The following is a 12,634-nucleotide window of genomic DNA, read 5'->3' on the forward strand; positions in this document are numbered from 1 at the left end:
GAGTTGATGGATGTGTAGTGTGATTAAAAAAAATTTCAGGCCTGTTTTTGAACTTTTTGTGGCTGGTCCATGCAAATATTTTGAGATGCTCTCGTGTTTCTAATAGCATTAGGTTGAAAAAGGAACTTACTAATGTTCCGAAGCGCGTCCCTTACTGATGACTACATCCGGGTCATGCTGGCTCCCGTCTCTCACTGCTGATATCACTTCTGGGATCTCCGTCCATCATGAACTCGGTGTGCATACCGGTAGCTCTATGTTTTTGGTACAGCACAGGACACAATTGTGAGAGTCTTTAGATGCTGGGAACCCATTCGCCTGCCGGACCATTTGCATTATCAATGACTATATGCTTTTTAATTTGCCAGATTTTGTAAGTGTTTTTAATCTTGTTGAAATAAACAGCTACTAATTCTACACTTAGAGGCGCCTCTCTCTTCTGTCTTATTTTGTTTCAGCGTTTGCTCCTCTTTTCTGAGTGCAGCCCTCAGTGTTGGATATATATCATTACACCCTTGCCTCTCTAGAGATACTGTCTGCTTGGTCCTTCATCAGCACAGTGAGGCTGCATTCACGAGCACACTGAGGCTGCGTTCATGGGCACAATGAGGCTGCAATGATGGGCACAGCGAGGCTGCATTCATGGGTAGTGAGGCTGCATTTGTTGGACAGTGAGGCTGCATTCACGAGCACACTGAGGCTGCATTCATGGGCACACTGAGGCTGCATTTGATGGACAGTGAGGCTGCATTCATGAGCACACTGATGCTGCATTCATGGGCACAGTGAGGCTGCATTCATAGGCAGTGAGGCTGCATTGGATGCACAGTGAGGCTGCATTCATGGGCACAGTGATGCTGCATTCATGGGTACAATGAGGCTGCATTCATGGGCATTGAGGCTGCATTTGATGGACAGTGAGGCTGCATTCACAAGCACACTGAGGCTGCATTCATGGGCACAGTGAGGCTGCATTCATAGGCAGTGAGGCTGCATTGGATGCACAGTGAGGCTGCATTCATGGGCACAGTGAGGCTGCATTCATAGGCAGTGAGGCTGTATTGATGGGCACAGTGAGGCTGCATTGATGGGCACAGTGAGGTTGTATTTAATGAGCACAGTGAGACTGCATTTAATGGGCACAGTGAGGCTGAATTCATGGGCACAGTGAGGCTGCTTTTATGGGCACAGTGAGGCTACATTCATGGGCACCGTAAAGCTGCATTTGATTGGCACAGTGAGACTGCATTGATGGGCACAGTGAGGCTAAATTTGATGGGCACTGATGAGGCTGCATTTGATGGGCACTGATCAGGCTGCATTTGATAGGCACTGATGAGGCTGCATTGATCTCTTGTACCATGTCTGCAGTCTCTGACCATCTCTTGTATCATGTCTGCAGTCTCTGACCATCTCTTGTACCATGTCTGCAGTCTCTGACCATCTCTTGTATCATGTCTACAGTCTATGACCATCTCTTGTACCATGTCTGCAGTCTCTGACCATCTCTTGTATCATGTCTGCAGTCTCTGACCATCTCTTGTACCATGTCTGCAGTCTCTGACCATCTCTTGTATCATGTCTGCAGTCTATGACCATCTCTTGTACCATGTCTGCAGTCTCTGACCATCTCCTGTATCCTCAGTCAGTTGGCTCCACCAAGCTGGAGCCAACTGACTGAGCCCTGCATGGTGCACCTGAGAGGAGGTCAGTGACAGCACCGCCAGGCCAGTCTGAGGGGGGGTCACTGATGTAAGGGAGGGTGAATACAATAATGTAAGGGGGCACTGATATAAAGGTTCCCCCTATATTAGTAACCCACCCCCCCTTACCTTGTGTATTCTTTCTGCGGAAGGTGGTCTCTGGTCAGCAGAGCCCCCCCACAGTCCCAGAGTCCTGTCTTCTCTATATATAATACACTCTTTAAATGTGTTTGGTTTAAATGCATGCTTTTCCCTTTTATGAACAAGAAAATAATGAGGTTATGCTGTTGGGCTGGTGTAATGATGCTATGGGGCTGGTATGACATTTTTCCCAGGGCTGTTTTTTATTCCCAGTCCGGCCCTGGTCTGTGGACTTACACCTCTTTAGCATCTGTCCCGCCTGGTAGTTTAATTGACATCCCTGTGACACCGCACATCCACTGAACTCCACTGAACAACAAAAAGTAATTAAAGGAGATATTTTCCTAAAAACAGGCACCAGTGTCTACGGCGCATGCGCACTGAGCGTGCCGTTAGTGAAGGCGAGCATGCCATCACTGATGGCTCCCGCGCATTCACCGGAGTGATGTCATCGCTGCTCTGGCCAGTCACATCGCCGATACCCAGAAGTCACTCCTGGAGACATGAGGGCAACAGAGGACGCACTAATCAAGAAAGCATTTAAAGCAAAGCTCCCCCCAACAGGGCAAGCTCCACTTGTTTGCACCCCCCTTCACTGCCACATTTAGCATGTTTTGATGGGGATGGGGGAGCAGAGACCTAGTTTTGATAGGTACCCGCTCCCACTTCCAGCTCAGATTTCTGTGGTGATCTGAAATGGAAGTTTAGCACCCTTCCTTTCCCCGCAGTCTTCTGGGACACATCACAGGTCACAGAAGACTATAGGACCATTGGAAAGGAGTTGTGCAGCTTGTGCATGCACAGTACAAATCAGTTTTCACTTTCCGTTTCCCTTACTGCAGATGCACTATTACCAAAAGTATTGGGACACCTGCCTTTACACATGCTAGAACTTTAATGACATCCCAGTCTTAGTCCGTAGGGTTCAATATTGAGTTGGACCACCCGTTGCAGCTAAAACAGCTTCAGCTCTTCTAGGAAGGCTGTCCACAAGGTTTAGGAGATGTGTCTATGGGAATGGTTGACCATTCTTCCAGAAGAGCGTTTGTGAGGTCAGGCATTGATGTTGGAAGAGAAGGTCTGGCTCACAGTCTGCACTCTGAATCAGTGGTCATCAACCCTGTCCTCAGAACCCACTAACAGGCCAGGTTTTATGTATTACCTTGGGGAGATGCAGGCTAGAATACTGCAATCATTGAGCAGAAAATTATATCAACTGTGATGTATTTCAGTTATCTTGCAAACCTGGCCTGTTAGTGGGCCCTGAGGACAGGGTTTATGACCACTGCTCTAAGTCATCCCAAAGGTGTTCTATCGGGGTTGAGGTCAGGACTCTGTGAAGGCCAGTCAAGTTCCTCCACCCCAAACTCGCTCATCCATGTCTTTATGGACCTTGCTTTATGCACTGGTGTGCAGTCATGTTGGAACAGGAAGGGACCATCCCCAAACTGTCCCCACAAAGTTGGGAGCATGAAATTCTCCAAAATGTCTTGGTATGCCGACACCTTAAGAGTTCCCTTCACTGGAACTAAGGGGCCAAACCCAACCCCTGAAAAACAACCCCCCACCATAATTCCCCCCCCCCCCTCCACCAAATGATTTGGACCAGTGAACAAAGCAAGGTCCATAAAGACATGGATGAGCGAGTTTGGGGTGGAAGAACTTAACTGGCCTGCAGCTCAAAACAATTGAACCCAACGGACTAAGACTGGGATGGCATTAAAGTTCATGTGGGTATAAAGGCAGGTGTCTCAATACTTTTGGTAATACAGCGTATTTTTTAAGTTAAATCCTGACAAGGAAGTCTCTAGAAAACCTTTTAGAGTAGATAAAGATCTTTGCTATGAATGCAAAAAAAAACATCTCTGAGCTGGACAAACCCATCATAAACATTTTCGGGATGTAGTTTCAATGGGTTGTGTGATGAGCACTCTTGTAGTCCACGGACATGTCCTCCAGCTTTTCAGAGTCTGGACAGAGGTACGAGAGGAAAGCCGGAGGACAGGTCTGCAGGAGCTCCACATTTTATCCATGATGTACATAATGGGCATCTCAGTCATATTTCAGGTTGTCATTTAAAAATGTGCTGTGATGATAAATGTCCCCAAGATTTGTCATTAAAAAAACTTGCAGAGGGTTGACAACTCTGCTTGCATCATTGCAAAAGGGGCGGGGTCATGGTACAGCCTAAAGAGAGCGCAGTATGTAGAGAATGTAGTTTCTTTTTGGTTATTATCAGAAACATTCTTTCATAGTTCCTCCAGGAGAAGGTTCATTTCCCACGAGTGCTCCGGGGAGAACAGCGACTGCTGCAGTACCAGAGATCTGTGACATCGATCGACCCGGACCGTGACACCCACCAACCCGGACTCCATTACCCCAGACATTACCATCCAGGTAAGTCTTCTGATAGGTGATTATGATATCAGAGTGTGTATGAAATATGGAATATGGAATGTGTATGGAATTATCTGAGGAGGTTTCCCGCTCCGGACTATGACTTGTGGTTGTAGTAGTGATGTGTTGGTGATGTGGATCAGATTGACTTCCTATTACTCCGCTCTGTTGTGTGTGTGATTGTAAAATCAGCTCTGTTTGGGGTGTCCAGTGGATTCCAGTGAAGGATGACTAAACCTTAAAGTGGTTGTAAACCCTCTGGGGCCACTTTGACCTACAGGTAAGCCTAGATTAAGGCTTACCTGTAGGTCCAAGAAATATCTCCTAAACCTACACGGTTAAAGGGGAAGTAAACCCTGATGAGTTTACTTCCTCTTTCATTCCCTGCAAAGGCAAAGCATAATGGGCTACTATGCATCGCATAGTAGCCCATTATGTGTCACTTACCTGACACAGGAGCCAGCGAAGACACCGCTGTCCCCTGTAGTCCGGCGCCTCCATCTTCTTGGTGGGGTCTTGAAGCTCCGCCGCTGTCATTCGGCGATGTCGCGATTACGTCACTCCCGCACATGCGCACGGGAGCCGACACGCAAGGCAGCTCCGTCGTTGAGAATGCCGCGCTCAGTGGGCCTGCGCACCGCTGTCTACAGCGCATGCGCCGTAGACAGTGGTGCCTGTCTTCGGGCAAATATCTCTTAAACCGTGTAGGTTTAGGAGATATTTCTTGGACCTACAGGTAAGCCTTAATCTAGGCTTACTTGTAGGTCAAAGTGGTTTGTAAGGGTTTACAACCACTTTAAGGAGATATTTTACAAAGAAAGGGCACACGCATGTGCGCCGTAGACAAACATACCGTCACCTATGGCTCCCGCGCGCATGCACCGGAGTGACGTCACGCGCTGTGACTGGCTGGAGCTGCGATACACGGAAAGAAGATGGACGCTCCGTGGAAGAGGGGACAGCGGTGACATCGCTGCCTCCTGTGTCAGGTAAGTGACCCATAATGGGCTACTATGCGATGCATAGTAGCCCATTATACTTTACCTTTGCAGGGAAACAAAGAGGAAGTAAACCCATCAGGGTTTACTTCCTCTTAAAAGTGGTAGTAAACTGCCGGATTTTTTTTTTGTACCCTACATCACATAGTCAGAGATGTCAGAGCTGCAGGCGCTTCCATCGTCACCCATTTGCAGACCCCTACTGTGTGACTGGCCGAAGCTGCGATGACGTCACAGTTCACAGGCACAGGGCTCTGAAGGAGTGGCCTGGGTGGCCATTCCTTCAGAGCCCATGCGCCGGTAATGTCCCCGGCTGCATGTACAGTAAAACATCTTCTGAACGGCGCACGTTTAGGAGATATTTACACTTCCTATAATAGGAAGTAACCAAACATTTGGTTGTTATTTATGAGCATTGCTCTTGTTCGCTTTAACAATATTTTTATTCAAAATATGTGAGGTGTTCTAATTAACCGCTTGCCGACCGGCTCACACCGATATACGTCGGCAGAAGGGCACGTACATGCAGATTAACGTACCTGTACGTTGCCCTTTAAGAAAAGTGCCCACCACAACCTCTGCGAGTGTGATCACGGGTCCCGCGGACTCGATGTCCGTGGGGATACCCGCTATCGTCTCACGGAAAGGAAGAACTGATGTAAACAAGCATCTCCCCGTTCTGCCTAGTGACAAGGACACTGATCTCTGCTGCCTGTAAACGGGAGCAGTGATCAGTGACATGTCACACACAGCCACGCCCCCCACAGTTAGAATCACTTCCTAGGACACACTTAACCCCTTCACTGCCCCCTAGTGGTTAACCCCTTCCCTGCCAGTCATATTTACACAGTAATCAATGCAATTTTAATCGCACTGATGCAAATGGTCACAAAATCACGCCAAATTTGTCCGATATGTCCGCCATAATGTCGCAGTCCCAATAAAAATCGCTGATTGCCATTACTAGTAAAAAAAAAGAAAGATGAATAAAAATGCCATAAAACTATCCCCTATTTTGTAGACGCTATAATTTATGCGCAAACCAATCACTAAACGCTTAAAATATGTAGAAGAATACGTATCGGCCTAAACTGAGGGAAAAAAAATAATTTTATATATTTTTTGGCGGTATTTATTATAGCAAATAGTAAAAAATAATGAGTTTTTTTTTCTTCAAAATTGTCGCTATTTTTTTGTTTATCGCGCAAAAATTTAATACCGCAAAGGAGATCAATTACCACCAAAAGAAAACTCTATTTGTGGGGAAAAAAGGGAGTCAATTTTGTTTGGAAGCCACGTTGCATGACCGCGCAGTTGTCAGTTAAAGCGACGCAGTGCCGAATCGCAAAAAGTGCTCCGGTCTTTGGCCAGCCAAATGGTCCGGGGCTGAAGTGGTTAATAAAAGTAACGGGGCGGACTGACAACATCATAAGGTCCCCGGGCAATAGGAGATTATGGGCCCCCCCCCAGGCAATCAGAGATTACGGGGCCACACAGTAGACACAAACACACACACACACAGTATACAATCACACAGTATACACAGACATGTTTCTATTGGCTGAGAAGGTACTGGAGAGGTGGGGCAGCTATAATCTCAGGATTTTTAGACCAAAAGGATGTCGGTAAGGGACAATTCAGAGCCCAGACAAAAAAAACCTGCGTCGTGTACAACACCCCCTCCCCCCCCCCCCCCCCCCGTTTCCGGCCTTGGACTCTGGGCTGAAGCCCCTGGTCCTTCAGCCACCTAGCAACGCCCCTGCCCTCAGCAGAAGGAACAGATTGTCTCCAGCAAACTTGGAACTTTCATCTCAGCTACATTTTTCCCCCGACCCCCCTCATAGCGAGAATCCTCCTGAAACTCAAGAGGTCAACAGCACTGGTAGTGGCTGTGATTCCTTTTTGGCCCAGGAGGCCATGGTTCACCACTCTACTACAGCTGAACACGGCAGACCCACTTCCTCTACCATTGTTGGCCGACGTGCTCTCCCAGGGTCAGCTACTCCATCCGAATCTGGAGAAACTACATTTGATGGCCTGGAGACTGAGAGGTCTAGGTATTTAGATCAAGGCTGCTCCCAGAAGGTAGTAGATACATTGCTCCAAGTCAGAAAACCTCTTCATCATTCCACACGGCTTTAGGAAAGGTCAAGCAGCGTCAGCCCGCACCATTGCATCATGGCTAGTGAAAACCATTAAAAAAGCCTATTTGTCAAGTGCTTTGCAAATCCCTGAGGACCTGCCATTCAACCAGGGCAGTGGCCACCTCTTGGGCAGCCTATTGTAGGGTCTCGGCGGAAATAATCTGCAGGGCAGCCACGTGGTCCTCTAGGAACACCTTCATATCTCACTACAAGGTGGACTCAGCACTCAGCACTTTTACCCTTTAAAAATCCGAAAAGGCGACATTTAAAAAATTCTACAGGTTGCATGTTTTGAGTTACGCCCCATACACACGGTTGGAAATTCTGACGGAAAAAGTCAGATCGAATTATGTTGCCCCACTGAAAATCCAATCGTGTGTGGGCTCTGTCGGACTTTTGGTGTCCATCTGCGTTTCCGAAGGAAAAAGTTTGAGAGCGGGATCTAAAATTTTCCGACAGTAAAATCCGATCTGACTTTTTTCGATCGTGTATAGAGAGTTTCCCGACACATAAAAGTGCCGCGCATGCTCAGAAAAAAATTTGGAGACGAAAGCTTTTGGCCTCTACGTAGTCCCGTCGTAGGTTTTGTATGCCACCTCGCTCCAAGCGATCGGATTTTCCAACAACTTTGTGCGACCGTGCGTATGCGAGACAAGCTTCGGCAAAAATCCGCCGGGGAAAAAAAAAATCAGACTGATTTTTTTTGGTGGCGGAATGTCCGACCGTGTGTGTGGGGCATAACAGAGGAGTTCTAGTGCTAGAATTATCGCTCTCGCTCTACCGATCGCAGCGATACCTCGCATGTGTGGTTTGAACACCGTTTTCATATGCGGAGCGCTGCTCGCGTACGCGTTTGTTAGGGAAAAGTCCTGCAAGCAGCATCTTTGGGGCGGATTTGAGAGCGCTGCTGTATACAGAGCTCCCGAAACACCCCGCCCATTGAAAAAAATGGGCGGGGCCTGAAAAGCGATTCGGGAGTGCCGCAACACAGGTGTTTTTAACCCCTTCTTCGGGCTGCTAGCGGGGGGATTCCAAGCGGCCCCCGCCAGTGGCCGAAAACTGCTGCTTAAACAGCGCTAAAGTGCCGCTAAAACTAGGAGAACAATTGTTTTTTTTCTCCTAATAAATGAAATTATCAGCTAAAAAACTGCGTTTTGTATTTAATCAGCTTATCTTTGCGTAATATTAACATTTGTTTGATGATCATTTAAGTGTGAGAAATATGCAAAAAAAATAAAAATGAAATCAGGAAGGGGCAAATCTAATTGAATTTCATAAAGGTGCAGCATTATGGTAATATTTAACCGCTTCCTGCCCGGTCAATATTAGATTGACATCCGGGCGCTGGTTCCGTTATCCTGACTGGGCGTCATATGACGTCCTTCAGGATAGCATGCCACCGCACGCCCGCGGGGGGGGGGCGTGCATTGCAGCGATCGGTGGAGCGGTGTGTCGGTCTGACACACCACTCCACCGATCTCGGTGGAGGCTCTTAGGCTCTTTACCACGTAATCAGCTGTGTCCAATCGCGGCTGATCACGATGTAAACAGAAAAAGCCGTTGATTAGTTGATTAGCTTTTCCTCACTCGCGTCTGTTTATCAGCGCAGCCCCCCTCGGATGCCCACACTAGACCATCAGGGAAGCCCCCAGGACCACCAGGGAAGTGGGCAACATGTGGATGGCCAGGTATGCACCCCATGGCCATCCACATGTGCCCAATCTGTGCCAATTAGTGCCCACAAATGGACACTGACTGGCACCATCATGAAACAAATTAAATCAGCAATGCCACCCATCAGTGTTATCAGTGCCACCCATCAGTGCCACCCATCAGTGCCGCCTATCAGTGCCCATCAGTGCCACCTATATGTGTGTGTGTGTGTGTGTATATATATATATAATATGTATGTGTGTGATAAAACATATATAAATAAATGATGGTGGTGCTTCACAACTATGAACCTCAAAACAGTGACACCAATCATCTTAAATACTCTTAAGCCGCGTACACACAGTGGGGATTTACCGCTGGAAAATGTTGGATGGGAGCTTGTTGATGGGAATTCCAACCGTGTGTAGGCGCCAGCGGACATTTTCCATCAGAATTTCCGACACACAAAATTTCAGATCTGAATCTCAACTTTTCTGACAACAAAATTCTTTATCGGAAATTCCGATCGTGTGCGACGCGTGCTCGGAGCAGAAGAGCCTCACTGGGCTATTGAACTTCATTTTTCTCAGCTCGTCGTACGTCTTGTACGTCGCCGCGTTCTTGATGTTCGGGATTACTGACAAGATTTGTGTGACCGTGTGTATGCAAGACAAGTTTGAGCCAACGTCCATCGAAAAAAAAAAAAACATGGATTTTGTTGTCGTAATGTCCGATCGTGTGTACGTGGCACTAGTGTTCGTATTATGCGAAATAAAATGTTGTCTTAACCACTTGCTGACCGCCGCATGTACATTTACATCGGCAGAATGGCACAGCTGGGCAAATGAGCGTACAGGTACGTCCCTTTGAATTTGCTGCTGTGTGGTCACACGCACGCCACCGGCAGCACGTGCGTGACCCTGCCGCGAGCTCCGTGAGTAGGATCGCGGGTCCTGCGGACTCGATGTCCGCGGGGATACCCAAGATCGTCTCACGGGGAGGAAGAATGGGGGGAAAAAAAAGCATCTCCCCGTTCTGCCTAGTGACAGCGTCACTGATCACCGGTTCCTGAGATCGGGAGCGGAGATCAGTGACGTGCCACACACAGCCCCTCCCCCTAACAGAATCACTCCCTAGGACACACTTAACCCCTTCCTAACCAGCTAATGGTTAACCCTTTCACTGCCAGTGTAATTTTTACAGGAATCAGTGCAATTTTATAGCACTGATCGCTGTATAAATGACAATGGTCCCAAAAATGTGTCAAAATTGTCCGCCATAATGTCGCGGTCATAATAAAAATCGCTGATGGCCGCCATTACTAGTAAAAAAAAAAAACGATTAATGAAAATGCCATAAAACTATCCCATATTTTGTAAACGCTATAACTTTTGCGCAAACCAATCAATAAACGCTTATTGCGATTTTTTGTTTTTTTTTTTTACAAAAATATGTAGAATATGTATCGGCCTAAACTGAGGAAAAAAAAAATTATATATATATTTTTGGGGGATATTTATTACAGCAAAAAGTAAAAAATATTGTGTTTTTTTTTCAAAATTGTTGCTCTATTTTTCTTTTATAGCGGAGGTGATCAAATGCCACCACAAGAAATCTCTATTTGTGCGGAAAAAAAAAGAACGTCAATTTTGTTTGGGAGCCACGTCGCACGACCGCGCAATAGTCAGTTAAAGCGACGCAGTGCCGAATCGCAAACAATTTGCTCTGGTCTTTGACCAGCCAAATGGTCCGGGGCTTAGCAAGTATAAAAGTCTATAAAGCAGCGATTTCATCTTTATAAAACGCTCTCAACAGTGTCCTTTTTTGAGGTAAACGAAATGCTGTTGTGCACCACCAAACAGCACAGGTAGGTGGTCTCCAGTGCCTTCCCTTTTAAGAGTTTTTTTATGCCGCGTACACACACAACCGGACTTTTCGACAGCAAAGGTCCAACGGAATGAAGCAGTCAGACAATTCGATCATGCGTGGGCTCCATCGGACCTTTGCTGTCCAAAAATCTGATGGAGTTTAGAAATAGAACAAGTTTCAAATTTTTCATCCGGAACTCCGCCAGACCCGGTTCCTGTGGAGAAATCTGTTCGTCTGTGTGCTGGTCCGACGGACAAAAAACCGACGCTAGGGCAACTATTGGCTATTGGCTATGAACTTCCTTATTCTAGGATGCCTGTGGCCAATTATAGCTCAGGGGGTTTAGTACACGCCCCACACTATATAAGGCCACCAGTGCGGCGGCCTTGTGTAGTGTGTTCCGGCGTGCAGGGAAAGAGCTAGATAGGCAGGGACAGTGTGTTATTTTCTCAGGCATCTGCAGGAGTTAGTGGGTGTTGTGTTCCTCCAGCACAGCACAGTATACACCTGTATCTACCATTTATTGCTAATGTTCTCTAATACAGGCATCTGCAGCCTTTACAGTGGGTGATGTGTGCCTCCAGCACAATATACACTACCCAATTGCTGGTGTTCTTATCTCCCTGCAGGCCATTACTATGTCTGGAAGGCCAACAAGGAGAGGCAGACAGTCACAAGGCAATAAAAGAGGGCAAGCAGGCTCTTTGTCTAGCGAAAACAGTTCTGGTCGTGGATGCAGTGCATCGTCATCAGCACGTGGCCCCTGGGACACGCTTGTCCTTATTTTCAGCAGCTGGACGCGTTGAGCCGCATCATGCAGAAGACTTGGTAGAGTGGATGACCAAGCCCTCTTCATCCTCCTCCTCCTCTCTCACCCAGGCTCAGGGTACTAGCAAAGTAGCTGCCAATGCATTCTCTTCCCTCGTCTCAATGTCATCATCAGTCACTCCTTCCCTAGCCCCACCATGTCCTCCTGAGGAGTCCCCCGAACTGTTTGAGCACAGTGTTGGGTACATGCTCCAGGAGGATGCCCAGCATTTTGAAGGCTCTGATGATGATACTCAGCTAGAGGAAGGCAGTAGCGTGAGCGCAGAGAGATGGGATGCTCACGAAGGACAGCAATCTGGCAGTCATGTTCCAGTGCAGCTAATAAGTATTGGTATTTTTGTTTTGGTCTGGGTATCTCACATAATTTAGTTGCAGCAGTTAGTATTGTTTGTTCACTTTTATCAGGTCAGCGCAGTATTACACTATTTTATTTTTACAGCTGCAGCATACTGCCAGGTTTGCCCCAGTGAAAAAGAGGGAGGGGATGATGAGGTCACTGACTCCACGTGGGTGCCTGATAGGAGAGAGGAGGAGGAGGCACATCTCCATCGAGGCAGGATGCCCTCCGGGGGTCAGCTTAGGGGCAGCACACCGACTGAATCACACCGTAGAGCTCCGTCTGTGCAGGGCGCTGCCTCTGTGCGTTATTCCAAAAGTTCTTTGTTGTGGGCCTTTTTTGAGACGAGTGCATCAGATCGCACCGCTGCATCAGATCGCACAAGGATAGTAAGGGGATACGGTAGAGGTCAGGGCAACTAGCAGACAGGAACAACAGAGTACACACCAAAGGTTCAGGGTCACAGGCAGACAGAGATGGCCAGGGACATGCAAAAGGACAAGGTCACAAGCAGACAGGAATCATTGAGAACACGCCAAGGTCGGTAACAGAGTCAAACATAGA

General features: G+C 47.5%; 1 protein-coding gene across 1 annotated transcript in view; it reads left to right on the forward strand.

Annotated features, from left to right (window-relative positions):
• The first annotated feature begins 4,077 nt into the window (after positions 1 to 4,077).
• LOC143962099 (E3 ubiquitin-protein ligase TRIM39-like) overlaps positions 4,078 to 12,634 on the forward strand; it is a 36,278-nt gene continuing 27,721 nt past the window's right edge. Inside the window, exon 1 of the mRNA XM_077471426.1 lies at positions 4,078 to 4,241. The gene's annotated coding sequence lies outside the window, so the exon portion shown is untranslated. The remainder of the gene's footprint in view (positions 4,242 to 12,634) is intronic.

This window comes from Lithobates pipiens, unplaced genomic scaffold (genome assembly GCF_037356315.1).
Source record: "Lithobates pipiens isolate NorthernLeopardFrog02 unplaced genomic scaffold, aLitPip1_a1.2 Scaffold_8, whole genome shotgun sequence".
In the NCBI taxonomy this organism is placed as follows: Eukaryota; Metazoa; Chordata; class Amphibia; order Anura; family Ranidae; genus Lithobates; species Lithobates pipiens.